The following is an 18,508-nucleotide window of genomic DNA, read 5'->3' as shown; positions in this document are numbered from 1 at the left end:
ACATTATTTTTGTTTCCTGTTCTTATGCTAAACTTTTTTCCCATATGATGTTTTTTCTGACCAACAAAATATAATGAAATTAACTTGAATTGCTAATGTCTCTAATTTGGCTTTGCAGCAAACTTGTATTGGCAATCACCAATATGGCATGGTCAGCCTACTTCAGCCACCCCTCACTCTGGTATATAACCCTTGCAAAGTGAGAATGAAGTTTCTTGGAAGGTATTAGTTTCCTGGGTTCTTGTTTGTGCTTGTTAAAAGACCTCACACTAATTATCAAATGAGTCATGCAATCCTGTTGAATTACAGTATATGCACCTGTAAAATGTTCTGCCAGATAAAACAGATTCTGTCAAGCATAACTAAATGTATCAATGTCAGTCAGCTTTGTCTGTGATAGAGTGGAAATCTTTACAGCATGTACAACATTTATTTAAGTGCATCCACAGCTTGTCACTAAATTAACCACACCCAGGCATAATAAAAGTGCCAGTCTCAGCACCTGTCTCTCCCTTGAAACTTGGATCTGGTCTTACTAAGGGTAATGAGGTTCAGCTGTTCTGGCAGTGTTACCTTCACCCAGTCACGTGCTCAGAAGCTTTGTGAGTGCATGTGGTTGCTTTTGGCTTAGTGTGAGAGTGCAGCCCACGTGGATGCTTTGGAGGTGAGGAGGTCTGTGAAAGGACCCTAGAAAAGGGTTGCAGAAGTGCTTCTTTCTAATGTGGTAAATTAAAAATTTCCTTCTGCTTTGCTAAGACAGCTTCTTTTCCCTTTTAGGCAAAGCAGCAGAAGTGGACTGAGAACCAGCTCGTTTTTTCCAGAGTAAGAGGGACTTGCCACAGAGTACCTGCAACACTGAGAGTGAAGGTAAGTCTGAGATCCTTTAAAGTGGTTTATTTCAGACACTCAAGATTGCTATCTAGAAAGCCAGTGTTATGTATAAATGTACTTTGGACTTAGTGTTCACTGGGGGACATATGCTATCATCCTCTTGATGTCTTTCTCTTAGAATACCAGTAATATATGAAGCCTTGTAGGGAAAGAGGTTTTATCCTTGTTGCCTGCAGTTCTCAGAAGTGCCCAGACTATTTTTATTTTTTCTTTCTGGTTGTTTCTGCTTTACTTGGTTTAAGTCATTTGGTACTTGGTTCTGGATGCTAAGGACTCTGAAGCCGTATGTTTTCAGTTGTGTCCATTTAACAATACATATCACAAATTTAACAGATAATTCAGGAAATTCCTGTGCTTGAAAGAAAGGAGGGGGGCAGTTGTTGTTAAAAGTAAACTATTTCTATGGAATATTCTGGTAGTCCTTCAACAATAAGAGTATCTCTAAAACCTTAAACTTATGTGTCCATTTAACAATACATATCACAAATTTAACAGAAGATTCAGAAAATGCCTGTGTTTGGAAGAAGTGGGGTTAAGTAGTGGTAAAAAAGCCCTTGTTTTATTGAATATTCTCACAGTCTTTCAAAAATAAGATCATCTCTAAAGCCTTAAACTTATGTGTTATTAACAGTAATAAGACCTGAAAAGTAAAATCTATAATTGAACCAGGCTCATCTGGGGCAATGTTTGAAGGATGGTGTGCTAGTGAGGTCTTTCAGTCTGCCACCTTAGTGAAAGTAGGGGAACGAAGATCTGTGTAGCAGCAAAGATGTGAGGGTTATTGATGTGTTTAAAAATTCTAGAAGCACCTGAGAATAGTCTCATGAGAATTAGGGCTTCTCCCTCAGAAAATGTGGCAGGATCAATAGCTGATGAGTGCAGTCCACTTCCAGTCACAAGAACAAGATTGTACACTACATGTTTGGCCCTTTTATTTTAAAACGTGTATGGAGATTGCCAAATATTGGGGTTGACATAAACACATTCCTTTTTTTAGTGGCTGAATGAAGAATAGGAAATGTGAACGTTAAGCCAAGCTTGGAACTACAGCAGAGAAATGAACCATATAACAAAGATAATACAAATGAGATCTCTAAGTCATTGGCTGATAAACACAGCTCCTAGTGCTATGCTGACCTCCACATTAACTTTCTGCTCATGTTTCTTTACCTGTAACAGAGAGGGCCAGAACAGAGGAAGAAGACTAAGTCTCTTTTTTACCAATCCATTACAGTTTCACCTGTATGTCTAATGGGCTGCCAATAGCACTGTTGAAATGGTATTTCAGAAAGGCAGAGGCACCTGCTAGAGCAAGGATTTGACCTGTGTATTTTCCAGTCCCCTGTACACAAGAATAATCTTTAAGAGACAGCCAAATTTTGATGAGTTGTGCAATGCATTAAATATGAAGAAAAGCTTTGCCAACTCTGATGCCTAAGGCATGGGTTACATTAAACATATCATCTTCACAATGTGTTTAACTTCTAATTGTTAATGCTAATAATTAAGTCACCCCAATTTTTAGTAAGAGCCTTGAACTTAGTTTCCCTGGATTGTGATCTAGTATTGTTTCAGTCTTAGAACTGAAATGCCCTAGCCCCATTAGCTCTGGTATTTGTCTTATCACTAAAAGAAGCAACCATCCTGGGTGGCCATGAATCTGGATTTTGATACTATTTTAAGCCCATAAAGTAGAAAATAAGAAAACATCACTCAATGCATATTAGGAGTTTGGATAGCCAAAGCATGAAGAAAAAATATGTTGCGTCTCTGTCAATACAAATTTGATTTGTCCTCAGAGATTCTTTAGTTCTCTTTGTTTGGTTTTTTTTTCGAATGAAATACAGTCACCTTGGATCCTGAAGTTGAAGTTACAAAATATAAAGAAGAGCCCAGTGTCAAACAGTTGTTAATCAGACAGCAGGAAACTTTTGTAAACTTTGAGTTGAATTTTTCTCTCTGCTTGTGTGAGACACCTCCTGTGTCCATGAGGGACAAGTACAACTAATTTTTCAGCTGAGCATCATACTCTTTAGCAGGTATAGTAGTTGGCTTGGCCTATGTAAAGAGCTGGTACACAGCCCAGACGAAGCTTTCTGCACATTCAGTCCTCTCCATAAAAAAATGATAGCTATTTCAGCTGGCATAAATAGACACACATGTATGTGTGTACATAAATAAGTGCATGTATATGTATGTGCACTGCACAATCAGTTAAAGAGAAATCATTAAGCTACCCAACAGAACCAGAGGGAAGAAAAAAATGGAAAGTAGAGTACCCAAATCTGTGGGGAGTTCAGAAGTGACTGCTTGCTTCAGTTTCCTGGGAGACATCTTGACAAAGAAACAGAAAAAATCCTGGCTCAAGCTGAGGAATGGATTAGCGGGTGCTGTTTGGAGTGCTTTTTCCCACACATAAACTTTCAGAAGTTTGGGGCTTATTTAACTGTCCAACACTTCTGAATAACATCAAGTAGAACTAATTACTTGTTTATATTTACTCATTTTCTAACAATACAGGCTTCACTGGGAAACAGCTTCTTTCCTCTCAAAACTGACTGTGGGTAAAAATGTCAGAAGTTTGTGGTTTTGTTGTTAGGGGGATTTTTTTAGGGTTCTGGGAACTGAAATGCAGCCTAAAGCTAAAAATGACACACCCATATATGAAGTTTAGATAAAATCAGGCATTCTAAAAATACTTGAAGTTGGCCTTACTTCTGGTAAGGTTAGTTACAAACAGTCCTTGTATTTGATAACAAACTGAATCCCATCTTCAGTTGTGTCCAGTATTAGACTTGGTGTCAGTATCATATAATCCTTATATAGTCAAAGTGCAATAAACTTTACTGAGTTGTGAAATAAATGAAGACAATTATATTGATACTGAAAAAAATAAGGCTTCACCATAGATGAAGGCAGTAGGCTAAGCAGTAGCTATTAATGCTGGATGATTTCAAATCCAGGATCAGGTGTTTTTCTTCCTATCAGTGGGAATTACATACCAAGATATCTATACACATCTTTAATTGCTTCTCTGTTTTTAATTGCTGTTCTAAAGCTATTCTACTGAAATAATTTCTCCTAGTTTTATGAGAACACAAGGTTGTGATGTTTTGTTCACTAAGCATGAGTGTCTGTGTAGTAAGTAAGAAACAGTTGTCTTAGTGGTATAGAATTGATGTGGCCCCTTTGGGTGTGAAATTTCAGAAAGAATATATTAAAAATAAGTGCAGAGAATTACAAAATTAATTAGAGTACAAGGACATGCTGTGTGTTCAAAGGTGTCTACTTGGTCTATTAACTTCTTCACGTGAAGGTTAAGATGTGACTTGTAGTCAAGTGTCTTTGTAGGGAAAAATAACAGATACCTTTTCCAGCTGAATGTAAAAACTTAAAGAAATTCAATGGCAAAAAGCGATGCTATGTAAATTCACAGTAGAGATAAGGCAGTCTCTTATCAGTAAGGGTTATTCATCACTGGAACAACTTACTAGACATGTAATGGTTTAACCTCCACTTAGAGTATTTAAGGTACGACTGAAGATCTTTCTAAAAGAGATGCTATAACTCCAACACAAATTATGGTCTTGAAGCATAAATTATTAGGTGAGCTTCACTGGCCTGTGTTATGCAGGAGGTCAGACTATACTATCATAATGGTCCCTTTTGGCCTTACTGCCTATGACTAAGTAGCTCCCTGCAGGATTATGTGGAGGTATAAATCTGTCTTGGATGAATATCCCTATTGAGCTTGATGAATTGTGTATATATGCTTTATGGATCAGGCTAACAAAATAGCATCCATGAGCACTTGCCCAGCACTGTGTATAGAAAAAAAGGAGACTTGTGGATTTTTCTAAAGGCCTCCTGTAGTCAATCACAACTCCTTAGAAAGGCAATGGTTGGTAAATATCTGCTATTATCAGCCTAGTTGTTAAATTCACTGAGCTATCTAGTGAAATCCTATTGAGGCAGCTGGCATGTTTACAGCTGTCTACTAAACTACTGAGAGATGATGGAATATGAAAGACAACTTATGATATCAGTAAAAATGCCAGATGTTATATGTTGGCAAATGTAATGAATTAACTGACATTGGTTACAATTGGCTGTTAGTGTAAGAGACCAGATTTGCAGATATTTTAATAAATACCCTGGGCTAATGCATAAATCAACTGGGCTATTCTTATTGTCTAGTAACTTCCAGGAGCCTTGTTTCCTATGCTATCTAAATAACTAAAAGACCTGATCTTACATAAGCTTCTACAGATTTACATCCCTGTGCTGTATGCTTAACAGCCTATCTCTTCAGAGTCCCTACACTTGTACACAAAAATTTCCAGTACAAGTGGTGATACTTCTGAAATCAGAGCTCAGTTGCATCTGTATTTCAATGTAAATAAGGAGTACAAGGACTACTGCCTCTTGATGCATGATAGATTTCACCAGCTGAAGTCATAGAGGTTTCTTAAGTGAAAGAAGTGTTGGCTTTGACTGTGACTACTTTATTTGAAAAGGATCTCAAAGGACATCATGTTCTCCTTGAGGTCATACTGACCCAAGAAGTCTAGATGAGTTGCAGAAAAAACTATTGTGCTCTCTGTAAAGACTTTTTAAAGGAGCATGCCAGGTTTGACATCATGGAATTCAAAACAAAATCTGACTCATATTAACTGTAATTAAAGTGTTATTTGTGTCAGCTAAGTACATAATGCCCTTAAAGATCATTATCCTGAGATAGGTCAAGGTTGAACTGTCTCTATAGCAAAATCTGAGGGCGTATTTTAAAACTTATAAGATCCCACTGAAAATGCATTAAATCCTAGTATCCAACATATCCTGATTGTCAAATTCCACTTAAAATAAGTATTTATCAAAAAATATTATAGTCGATCCAGCAGGAATGGTATGCTCTGGTTGTATTTGACAGCTACATGTAGGATGGTCATACAGCCTGCAGAGAACAGTCTTAGTTTAGAGTGTTCCTCTAAGGGTGGATTTAAATAAACTTCCCAAGAAAGCTGGTGTGGCTTCAGCAGTCACTCTGCAGCAGGGTGACATTAGCGAGTGCTGTGCACCCCGTAGGATTTGGTCCTTTGTGGTGCCTGCAAGATGGAACCCATTGTTGGGCAGTGGAGGGGGCAGGTTATCTGTGAAAGCGGGGACAGCAGCAGTTGCTGTTCCTAAGGGCATGCTGTGAGTATTTCTCTGTATTATTCTGCTGTATTATTCATGTAGCAGGTACAGTCTTTGGTACCTGAGGGCATGGCTGGGGACAACCAAGGTTCAGAGGTAGGCAGGGTTTGTTTTGTGGCTTGAGGATTGCCTTGGTTGCTGGATATGTGCACTGCCTGGATGAGTTCCTGCCAATGCTCGCATTGTGCTCAGCATTTCACTGACCATTGCATCATACCTGTGGGTACTCAAGGGTGTGTTTGAGCCATTCTTGTCTTGACTTTTGCAGGTGTGAATAGCCCCTAACATGGTTCCCATTGTTACCTAGCTTGGTTTTATAAACAAAGGTATTATTTCGTTCTGGTTCTTCGGGTTCATCTGTAATCCTGAGCTCATATCAATCAAAGCTGAGATCAATTTATATCACAATTCTGAGCGTATTCCTAGCACACTTTTCTTTATTTTCCTCCAAGAAATGCCATGAAATTTTCTGTAACTAATTTTAAAGCAATAGTTGCGTTGCTAGATGGTGTTCAAATGTTCTTGAAAAGCTTAGGAAGAGAGACCAATTCCTGCAGCAGTATAAGAACATTGGCCAGGGCTTTTTATTGAAAAACACAAAGTGTATTCTTGGGCTGGACTGTCACAGGTTCATTTGTTTCATGATGGAATGTGGCATTTGAGAATGGAGACCAGTGCTGCAAAAACTAAGAGAGGGGAGGCTCAGGCTGGACATGAGGTAAAAATTCTTTACAATGAGGGTGCTAAAATACTGGCATAAGCTGCCCAGAGAACTGGTGGATGCACCATCCCTGGCTGGATGTGGGTCTGGGCAACCTGATTGTGTTGAAGATGTCTCTGCTTACTGCAGGGGGTTGGAAAAGACCATTGAAGGTCCCTTCCAACCCAAACCATTCTATGATTCTATGAATGTATAGGCGGCTGTATGTTCTTATAATACTTTTGGCACTCAAATTTTTCAGTGCCAACTTAAATAATGCATAGTCTCTTTCCTATTTTCTTTAAAAATCCTGGTTAAGCATTGCAAGAATTGTAACAACTTAAAGAATTGAAATTGTATTTGAAAAGATGGCTAATGTGGTTTTAATATCTTTTCATGTAACTAAATAGTTACCTGCAGATAGTGACAAGTGTTCAGAAATGCAAACCAGACTGAGGCAAACAAAGCAGCATTGTGGAATTTGAGGTAATAGAATGACATTTGGCATGAATGAGCTATTTCTAGAAAAAGCAATTATTCAACCTCTCTTTTTCTAATAACTTTTTATTAAACTCATGGAGAAAATCTTTGCACAGTATATAATCATTCTCAGAAGAGATTATATCACAAGTGATTTAATAATGTTTATTGTTGCATTATGCATTTGGAGGACAAATGGTAGTTTGTAACGAGTTTCCACAACACCTAGTGCAGCAAGACAGGGCAGGTTTGCGATGATGAAGTAAATGAAGATGAAAGACATTATTAAAGAAAAAATTACTTGATCAGTGAGTATATGATTCTTTGTACCACACTTAATTATGTTCATCATCACTTCCTTACATGTTTTATAGAGGGATGTGGCGGGGAGGAGGAACAGTTACATTTTCTCTTCCAAAATGTATTTTGAGTGGGTAATCATACTACCTCTCATCACTGTCAAACTGCTGCTGTAGAGGGGCTCAGTGCTCACTTTAAAGAAGCAAAGCCAAATGCATGGATTGGTTTAGCATCTTTGAAGATAAAGTTCCTGACAAACTAAGGACTGAAACGTAGTGTGATCTAGTTTAAGAAACGATCCGCAGAAACACAGACTTACAGCCACTGAAGCCAAGAGCAGCATATCAGTTTAATCTCTGCAGAAGGAAGATCAGGCAGCTAGTCTTTAGATGTAGAAGGTTAATTTTACATTACTGTGGTTATGTAGAAATTTGGTGAGAATAAGATAAAGGTTTGAGCTGCCAATTTAAACAGAGCAGATATCCAAAAGATGTCATTGTTGCTCTAAATTATTTACTACTTCTTAAAAATAGTTCAACGCTATTTGCTTGATGACCGAGAAGGAATGTTCTCACTCAGCATCCATACCCATGTGTGCAATTCATTTCTAGATTAATGCTTGGAGAAATAAATCTTCTCATTTGAAATCTTCAGTTTAAATTAAGCTCAAGTCATTATTAAAAATTTCATATTTGCAAATATTTTTGTTGATGTTGAGTCAGTGTTGCATAACTGGGCAGTAGAAAAAAAAAATGCTGCCCGCATCTACTTGTTTTCATCTCAAACTTTTTTTGAAGTGTGAAACTTGTGGCATTCCTTTACACCTGGATAATTGGGCTGCATTGTGCCATAAGAAGATTGTTTGGATAGTTACTTCTTATAAAGCTTTTAGGGGGGTGGTAATGACAAATAAACTCTTTGTAAAGAACTTCACCAGACTGCAGGTTCATGCTGAAGGCATGATAAATGCAGGCATCATGGTCTTTCTCTTAAATATATATTTATGTACTTCTTCAAATGTATATTTTTTTCTGTATATAAGTGATAATTTTGTTTCTTTTTCTAAGCTCCGCTATGTAATCTGATTAGACACTTTTTCAGAAGCTAGATATGTTCATCTTTATACTTCAGAATACCAAAGCCTTGCTTGGATGATTTGGTTTCCTTGGTTTTTCTCTTCAAAATGCTAAAGTCCTGTTTGAAAATAGGATACAGATATAATGACTGGAATTATCTGCAAATTCTACTTGTGACACTTAAAAGACAAAGGGTTTTTTTATTTATTTATTTGTGTAATCAGTGTTTTTAAAGCTAAGTTTCTTAACAGCTGGGGAGTGTTGGCCTCTTTCTTTGTCCAGACAGAACATTGTATGTCTGTATGTCCCATAAATTGTGTTTTCCAGCTCTGATATCCCCCTATTTAATAGTTGGCAATTTTGATTTCTACTAGAACATCTCCTGGCAATTTCTTAGTCTCCTAATTATTCTTTAGATGAATTTGAGGCTTGTATGAGTATACACTCTAAGTAGAAAAGCTATTGCTATGGAAAGCTCTAAGGAAAAGAGGTGAAGGGGGTAACGGATGTAATTTCCAAGGAAAACTTTTGACTATGTAGGATGTGGTGTAAATCTTGCCTGAAAACCAGGAACTGATCATCTGGGAGGTGCCATATGACCTTCTCAAGTTCCCATTTCTGAGTTTACTATGATGTGGGAGGCAATTTCCCTGCAAAATGGAGGCAAATGGTATCTATCCATAACCAGATGACACTGCAACCACTTAAAGATAATTTTGAAATCTTTGGATGAAATCTGAATACTGTCAATGTGTACAAACGGTGAAGTGCAGGTTTGTTTCATGGAAAAAGAAAATAAAAAAGGCAAGCAGTTTTCCATTAAAAATTATTTGTTTTGCTGAACAGAAGAAAATTGTAGTGCAAACCACTATTAAAAAAACTATACACACTTTATCAGGTTTAAATAGCAGCTTTTATCTTCCATTGCATGCTTATCTATTGAAGATTAATTTTATAGCTTTTGTGTCTAATTAATTGAAATTTTCTAATGTGATAGTATTTACTATGAAATTACCTGCTCTGGTAGAATCATTAAAACAGTCCATGCCAAATTTTCTCACCACTTTATAACCACTTCCCTGGACTGGGAAGAGCTTATGTTCTTTACTTTCTGAAGCAGCTCACAAAGCAACAGCTGAAATGCTTTGTATAATTAGACCAAACAGAAGTCAACATGGGGAGAGAACTTTCTCATGGCATGTCACTGTTTGTAATCTTGGTGATCAATAACTTGTAGCTAAACATGCTGCTGTTTTCGGGCCAGTAATGAGCAATTGCACAGAGTAATTTACTGCGAGGTGAAGTAGAAAACATAAGGAATTGGGGTTCAAGCAGCAGAGGAATGAAATTCTTCAAAAGAGTTAGAGAGAAAATATCAATAGTATGTACCCAAGATCTAATTTTCACAGCAGCAGCAGATATGTAAGAGGACTAGAATTAAATACTGACATTCTCTATAGAACATGTGTTTACTGATCTGCAATATTCACTCTCCATTCCCAAGGTGGTATCAGTTGTGTTTTCATTATTTCTGCCTGTGTTATTTTGCTGTAAAACCTTTCAGGGAATGTCACTTCAGTCCCCGCTGTCTTCCCACTTCTGAACTCTGCCTTTGGCCAGCTTTTCCTCAGATTCTTTGGTGTCATTTCTATCAGCTGAAGCCTTTTAGCCCTTAAACCTATCCACTATGAGAATGAAAATACTTCCTTTCTTGCAACAGTTCACCATATCTGCCCTTCAGCATTTTTTTTGTAAGGTTAAATAATTCTAAATGAAGAATTCCACTCATTCTTTCCTCATATGCTGAGTTTTCCAGGCCTTGATTATTTCTCATTGTTTTCCTCTGCTCTTTGTAATTGGCCTAGATAATTCCTATTAACCAGACTTGGTGGGTACAGTGAAGTTAGTCCTTCCCCTGTGGCACCTGTATGATCAATAGAGCAAAAGGACTTTTCTGTGTAATTCATGCTTATAACCTGATGTAACTCCCTGGTTCTTTTCTATAGATTTGCTACTTGTACAGTTGCTATCCTTTAATGATTAAGACTTTAATCCTATATCGTTACTTGGTTTTGCTTAAGAAGAATACTTAGTCTTGTTCACCTTAGTTGAACAAGAATTTGTTGCATTTGTCACTTATTGACTACATCTATGATTTTACATCTTTGCTTGTTAAAAATTCAAATTAAATTTGACTATCCAGCTTCCAATACAGTGAGTAGTACCAGAGCCAGTGTAGACTCCTGCAGATTTCTGCTTTGATATACACTTCTTTCCTGACAGTGAGTGACTGACAGCTGTTCTCTGGATATGATTTTCCAACCACCTTCAAAATCGTTACTAAATTCAGGGTATGACACCTACTGCTTCTTCTCTGTCCACAGCACCTGTTATCTAATACAAATCATGTCAAACCAATCCAGTTTGCCCCCTTCCGTTACAAGGTTATATCCGATGTGGATGTGTCAAGTGTCATATATTATCTTCTAAGTTTTTCTAAAAGGTCCAAGTTTTGCTGAATGTTGAAGCTAAGCAAGCTGGTATATTTTCTTTCAGAATCCTGTCTTTGTTAAAACATCTGTTGATATGAATACAGCTGCAACAGCATTCATTTTAGAAAGCATCTAGAATTTTTACAGCTAATGATATGAATCCTTATTGAGAGTGGAGGAAGTTTTTGACAGCAGCATTCATTTACTATGACTGTCTTACTGTAAGTCCTTACTGTAAGGACAAAGTGGTCCTCTCAGCCCCTTCCCATGTATAACTTTATGCAAAGGTCTAAACTTGCTGGCACCAGTAGGAGAGTTCAACCTTTCTCTGAAGCAGCAGGTGTTAGCTGCAACTAGGAGGTGTGAAGCAAAGCCTAAGGAATAGTTTAATGTGAGTCAGTAAAAGTAGTTTACAACATGGTAGGTTTTGATAATGCTTACAACAAATCTTTAGTTGCACAAATAAATCGTGCCCTCTCAGACTTTGTTTAGGGCTTTCTTCTTCCCTGCCTCTTAGTTTAGTAAAAATAGTCCAGAATGCTAAAACACAAATTAAAACCCTATCAATTTTCTGGATGAGTTACTGTTAGTTTCTAAAATAAAGAGCAAATCAATGACAAGAATTGAAATTAGAGTATAAATGTTGTCTTCCCTGTCAAAGTAAAAATCCTTTATTAGATTCAAAATACTGAATACCACAAACAGCTGTAGCATATGTTGTATACAGACAGGCTGAGTGTGAATGCTTGTCTAAAAGATTTTGATGTGTTTATATAGAGGGAGGTGATAGAAGTCCCTGGAAATATATTACAGAGCTGTAAGAGGAGAATCTAATAACATCATCTAAATGCCCCTACACTTGGCAAACAGGTATTGTATTATAGATTAAATTTGCTAGAAAGCTTATGTAAATCATGTAATTTTCTTCTTAATTGAAGTGATTTTTAAAAACTGTACTGATGTGTGAGAACAGCTGGATTCTGTTCAGGTACTGAGAGTATTGTATTAAATAATCTGTTTCATGCTAAGTTTAAAAACATCAAGTCTAGGTAATAAAGCAGTAAAGGTGCTGCTAGTTATATACATAAGCCTGTTAAAAACTGCCTCAGTAAAATGGCTTAGATCATTTAAGAGAAATGAAATGGATGTTGTCCAAAAAAAACCAAAGATATGACAGCCTGTGGGTGAACAGCTACAGCCAATTCCACTACTTGGATATGCTTGTGACTTCCGATCATGCACATTAGGGAGAAGAATTTGGGCCAAATTCTAAGTATTTGACTAGAAAACCGGATATATAGAGGTATGAAAATAACAAAAGAACAGCTGGCAAACACATGCTGTAAAATATATTGAGAATGAAGACAGCACACTTGAACCAAACCCCTGAATTCTGCATTCATTTCCAAGGCTGTTTTTTTAAAGGACATCTGAGCACAAAGGAAAAATAACATACCTTTAGGGGGAGGATGATGTCATCACTGCAATTCAGCTTCAATATAGCTGATTCAAATAACAAGCTTCCAGGATGTATGCACTGTGAGAACAGGCCTACAGGACAGGAAGAAGTCAGGAAGAAACTGGAAATGGAAACCAAAAGTCTGATATGTAAATGGATTGCATAGACTACTTACTGTAATAGAAGGCAGTCACCGCTTAACTATAGTAAAATACAGTAGGATTATTACAAATTATTATAGATCTTGAGGGTATAGGATGAAAAGGAAGTTGGTTGAAAGTGATATATCAACAATGATTGTAGGAGAGGTCAATTACCCTGACAATACTAAAAAGGGAAGAAAAGCCAAGGAGTGAAAAGAGTTAGTGAGAAGATGCCCTGTTTTTGTCAACTTATGAGGCTACATAAATCATTTATTTTTGGTCACTTTCATAGAGAATTTAGTAGTCAGTGCTTTAGGGCAAAATGGAAGATTGTTACTTATGATTGGCCTCCTTGCATTCAAAAACCTGAAAATCAGAATGGATCCATGTTTTGATAGTTCTTTCCATGCTTTTAACCAAGAAGGCCGATTCAGTACAAAGTAAGGTTTGTGAAGAGCAGTAGCATCTCTTATGAGACCAAACTATTCAGTGTACAGGGATGTCCTATTCTAAGCTATCTGCAAAGTGAGGTTATTCTGTTGGTCCACTGCACCTGCATCCAATGAACTTGAACATGTCACAATGAATCTTCCCTAAAGATTAGCAGCAACTTTTTAAGTGAAAGGAAATTCCACTTGCCTGACTTTTTGCACTTTTCCACTTTATTTTCCTGCTTTGGCACACAGTGCTAGAGATACAGCCTCACAGATAGCTTGTCTTGGTGTCCACTTGTCTTACGCAAGAGGTTAAGTGTGTCCAAAAAATGTCTAGACAGCACCTGATCATGTCAGCCTTCTGCTGACAGTCATTGACTACTTGGGAATAAAATATGCTATTGTGTTTGTGTATAGGACAGGTCCTGTATTTGTAATTTGGTTTTGGAAAACCAGTGCTAGATACCTGTAAAAACCATTCCTTGTCCTAGTAGCATTTAGCCCTTCGCTATCTTCAAAGTCAATTCCTTGGGAAAGTAGTGCACTAGTATTTCTTTCTGACACATTCCACTACCTTGCAGCTTAACCACGAGATGGGTTTGTGCATCATGAAGGATGTGTGGCGTTCACTGAATTCCTTGCTATTGGTAAGCAAAGAGGATTAATGTTGCATGTATCCTCTGGCTGTTCTAGGGGAGAAAAATCACATATGTGCTTAGGAACACTCCAAGTGGACAGCTGAATTGGATTTCTCCTGTCACAGAGAGGCACATAACAGAACTTTTTTGTGCTCCCCCCGCCAAGAACCTGGCTTTTTTAGATTCTTGAAAGAAACTTGATATTATTCACAAAGCTGCTCTTTTGCAAGCAGTTTTCTTACAATTTTCTTAAAGCTATTAAGTTATGTATTTTCTGAAATCATTATTTGAAGGTGATGTGGTAGTTTTTATTTTTAATATGCAACAGTTGGACGATTTCATGGAGGAAAGGTGCATAACCATTAAAATGACTAGATCAAAGAAAGAGAAATTAATATGCAGTGAGGATAGTAGTAGTGGTGGTACGGTTTTTAAATACAGTATGATAATTTTTTCATTATGGGCCACAGACTTTTGAAGGTTTTCTATAATGTGACAGTGTAATTGAATAGGTTAAGGGGACTTGCCTGAATAAGGAGGGAATTCACGTTACTGAATGTTAAAAACAAGAGAAATATTCCATGAATCTGCTTTATTGAGTAATTTTAAACTAAGTGTGGATGTTCAAAACTTATAACACCTACTTTGTATGTCCTTTTGACCTGGCTGAATACAGAACAGCCCTACTGGATTAGGTTAATGGTCCCTCTGAACTAATATGTTGCCTTTGACAGCAGCCAGCAGCACATATTGAGGCAAGGAATATAAAATAGGGCAAACACATAATGATCCTTGGTGTAGACTACTGCAATTGGTTGGCAATCTGTAGCCTTAAGACTAAGGCTTCATTTGCACCAATGTTTTCAATAGCCTTTAGAGATTTTTTTCTATGAGCTTGTATAAATGATGTAGAAGGTAATGCTCATTTGTTTGTCTCTTGGTATTAAATGCTACCAATGTTATTGTTTTGCAGCTTTAGCTTCATTTCGTAAAACAGGTGCTTCCTTTTTTTTTTTCCCTCTGAGTTTACCACTCAGTATTTTCATGGCTAACTCCTGGTAGATGGGAGCAAACCTTATCCACCCCTTCAATATTTGAGTCCCACTACATCCATGGCACTCTTACTGTTGTTCCACCAGAGTCCTAAATTGTTTAATCTCTCTTGACATGGAAACTGTTACAGATTTCTCAGATAATCCTCATTGTTTTTTTCTAATCTTTTCCCCACTTCTAAGGTCGGGTGACAGTAACTACACAAAGTATGAAGTGACTGAACCACAGATTTGCATAGCAATGCAAAAGCATTTTCTGTTTAGGTTCATTACACTTCTAATCGTGCTTTCACATACTTTTGCCTTCTTGAGCGCTGCTGAGCATCAGGCTGCATTTTCCACACAACTATCTGCATAAAATTCAATGTAATTTTCATGTTATAGCTAATTAAGCAATGATGAATTATAATGCATTTAGGGTTATTTTCCTCGCATATGCAATTCTGTTTTGAATTTCACTTGCAACTTTATTGCTTATTTGAGATAATGAAATTCTTCTGCATTTTTTCAGTTATTTTGTAGAGTAACTTTTCTCACTATTGAACATTCTTCTTCAAGATTAGGGCTTCTGTTCTGGGTCATGTCTGGAGCTTTCCTGAAAAGTGATGTCCCACTTGCCTCTGGATTTAAGTGACCGGTGAGAACCAACAGGGTGTTGATGGTGTACCATCAGTATTAAGTATTGAATTGTACATCAGTAATTTAATTCAGCATAAAGGAAATAAGCACTTAAGCTTCTTTTGCAAGGTAGAATGCAATGGAGGAAAATTACAAGTATGTGGGATTTCCAGCCTTCTTACCTTATTTGTGTTAACCCTTTCCATTCACTGGTGGGCTTTGCTACAGATTTTTGCATGTTGGTATTCATACAAGCTGAAGTGCAGAACATTGAAGACCTCCTCAAAGCCGTACAGGATGATGTTGGCTGTCTGAGAACCAGTATGTTGTGCAGACAATAGAGGCAAGCAGTGGATCAGCAAGCCTTGATGTTCAGAGTAGGAACAAACTGGAAGAATGGAGATGTGGAGTCTAGTAAAAGCTTTATTGCTATGAGAATAGTTTTTTTTTTTAAATTCACCTGAATAGGTGAATTTCTGAAATACATGCTTTCAGACAGCACATGTATTTTAGTTTCTTGCTTATAGAACTTAAAACATAGGTCTTAAAATATAGAACTTGCTTATAGAACTTAAAACATGAGGGTTTTTTTAAATCTCAGGAACATGATTTATCTCATCCTTGGATTTTTTAGCATTTTCACATTCAAAGTTGCTCATGCTCACCCTTCAAGTAACCCTTCCTGTGGTTCACTAAGAAATCTCTGCTTTATTTCCTTCTTGACACAAGTTTTCAAATGTTGAAGTCTTACAGACAAACTCAGATGTCACTTCAAAGCACTGTAAAAAGGATCACTAAAATGATCACTACATTTTACCACTCTGTTAAATGTTCAGTAGCAGAATAATACTTCCCCTGTGAGCGCCTGGAATTTAAATTGTTGCTCTTAGGATGTAAGTGAATTTTTGGCACATGGAGCTCCATTTTATGTTTGTTACCTCCATGAAAAGTGAAATTAGAAAGTCACCACCTTCATTAAGCTACAATTTCTTTAATTTGCCTGTCAGCACATATACCTGCATTGTATTAACCAATGCCAATTTTTCATGGTTTCTACAGACAGTTTAACCAGTTAAATTAATTGGCAAATAATGTCTCACCTGTGTTAGTGTTTTCTTGTAGCTATCATGTATCTTATACCATTTGGTAGCACAAAGTTAATGAGACTCCTAATGAAAGTCATCTTAATATGACTTGTGAAAGTGGAAACTTAGCAGCATCTGCTTTTTTCATCCTAGATTTTGCAGTGGGAAAAAATTGTTTTGAGAGCTATGGCTTTTTGGCAAGGCAGGACGCCTCCCTAATACAGATGTAACTCAATCTGAACTCGGGGAGGGGGGGGGCACGGAATTTGCATTTGCAAATTCAGGTTAGGTGATGGCTTTTTGCTGTCAAGCTGGCACAGGAGTGTTGTAGGACTGGCTGCAGTCAGCAGCTCCTGACATGCACGGGACAAACAGTCCCTCCCTTCTTTGCTGCTCTCTGTTTTCTGAGCCACTAACACTTGCCAGGAGGTTGAAGGCTGGGGGCATGCAGTTACCTCAGTCACAGTAAGAGTGGTGGAGCAACCAGCCTTTCCAAAGACTGAGCCACAACAGTGCCCTGGGCACGTACTGGTCTTCTCATGAGAAAGTTTTTGCGTAGAGCAGGAAACGTTGCTTGTGGAGTAACCCATCTCTGGGTTTGGGATGTCCCTACAACCTTACCCCCCCCCCCCCCCCCCCGGCAGTTAAATTCTCCCCTCTCAGGTTAAGATCTGTGCACTGTAAAACTTAAAAGGCCGTGGCACTGAATGTCTAGTCAGAGTCCATGGTATAGAGTGGAAGTCTGGCTATTGGGTTTCTGTGGAAAACCCACTTAGAGATGTCAAAAAGTAGAAAGAAATTTCTAGGAGGGGGAATATTTTTTTTCTTGTTCTACTAAATCTGATTCTGTGATTAAAAACATTTGTAGTTGAGAAATGGAGGGGGAGATACCTTCCCCTGCTTTGTTTTTGGTTTTGGTTTCTTTTTGTTGTTTTTTTTTTTCCTATTAGATTAACTCTGTTGGAAGTGAAAGTCTATGTGCCAGGAGACTTTTTGCCTATTGCTTTAAGGCAGTAAGTTGATCTGCTTGAATTTGGCCATCAAAATGGCTGCAAGTGTCTTGAGATTTAGGAAAAAGGAGGGTGGGGAAAAAAGGCTTAATAAAGAGCAGAGCTGTGACATACATCAAGCTTTTCTTGAGAAGTGATGCTGAATGGTGGATCTAAGCTTCCAGAAAAGCTGAAAAACACCTTATGTTAACTTTAGTTCCCAGGTGCCCAACTTTAAAGGTGCTGAGACATGCACTGCCTGTAGCTTAGTTACCTGTCAAGTCTGTTTCACTGCAACCTCTGTGGGTGTTCATTGTATTGCACCAGGTTCTTCAGCAAGATACTTACCCTAGTAACAAAGATTTATTGTTTTATATGTACAGCCATGCAAATACTAGAAAACTGCTTGCAACAGCTCTTGCTGACTGGTAGTAGTGATGCTGCTTTTCTCCGAAGTTTTGAGTAATCCAAAGCAGGAGCAGAAACAATGTAGTAGTATGTATTCAGCACACTTATATAAACAAAGGTATAGGTAACAGATGGGTTTTGTTTGCAAACTACTTGAGGAGCTGTAAACAGGAAGCACACAAAAAATGAGCCTCTCTAGAAGAGATTAAAATAATGAAAGAAATCGTTGAAAGACAATGTGATATGCTTGGATAGTTAATAGTAAAAGATAGTATGGTATCTCCAATATATGTCGTGGTTTAAACCCAGGTAATTCGTTTGCTCACTTCCCCCCCTTTCTTGCCCTCCCCCTGGTCTCGGAGGGACGGAGAGGAGAATCAAAAGAATGCAACTCCCACGGGTTGAGATAAGAACAGTTTAGTAACTAAGGTATAACACAAATCACTACTGCTACCACCAATGATAATAATGATAAAGGAAATAACAAGGGAAGAGAATACAACACCTCAGCACCAGCTGACCGATAACTCGCCCCCCAAGCCCGACC

General features: G+C 37.7%; 1 long non-coding RNA gene across 4 annotated transcripts in view; it reads left to right on the top strand.

The window, feature by feature from the left end:
- Nucleotides 1-520: 520 nt before the first annotated feature.
- Nucleotides 521-18,508, top strand: part of LOC133269024 (uncharacterized) — a 74,081-nt gene continuing 56,093 nt past the window's right edge. The window contains exons 1-3 of one of the 4 annotated variants that reach the window (XR_009743272.1): nt 521-602; nt 778-867; nt 1,889-2,291. This is a non-coding gene — a long non-coding RNA (uncharacterized LOC133269024). Of the gene's footprint in view, nt 665-777; nt 868-1,888; nt 2,292-18,508 lie in introns of those variants that run through there. The other 3 variants (XR_009743270.1, XR_009743273.1, XR_009743271.1) reach the window with 3 other exon arrangements.

This window comes from Pezoporus flaviventris, unplaced genomic scaffold (assembly GCF_033815535.1).
Source record: "Pezoporus flaviventris isolate CSIRO_AGI_PZ_B2104156 unplaced genomic scaffold, CSIRO_AGI_Pfla_v1 ptg000013l, whole genome shotgun sequence".
NCBI lineage: Eukaryota > Metazoa > Chordata > Aves > Psittaciformes > Psittacidae > Pezoporus > Pezoporus flaviventris.
The sequence above is the reverse complement of the archived record's forward strand: the minus strand, read 5'-3'. Positions and strand labels throughout refer to the sequence as shown.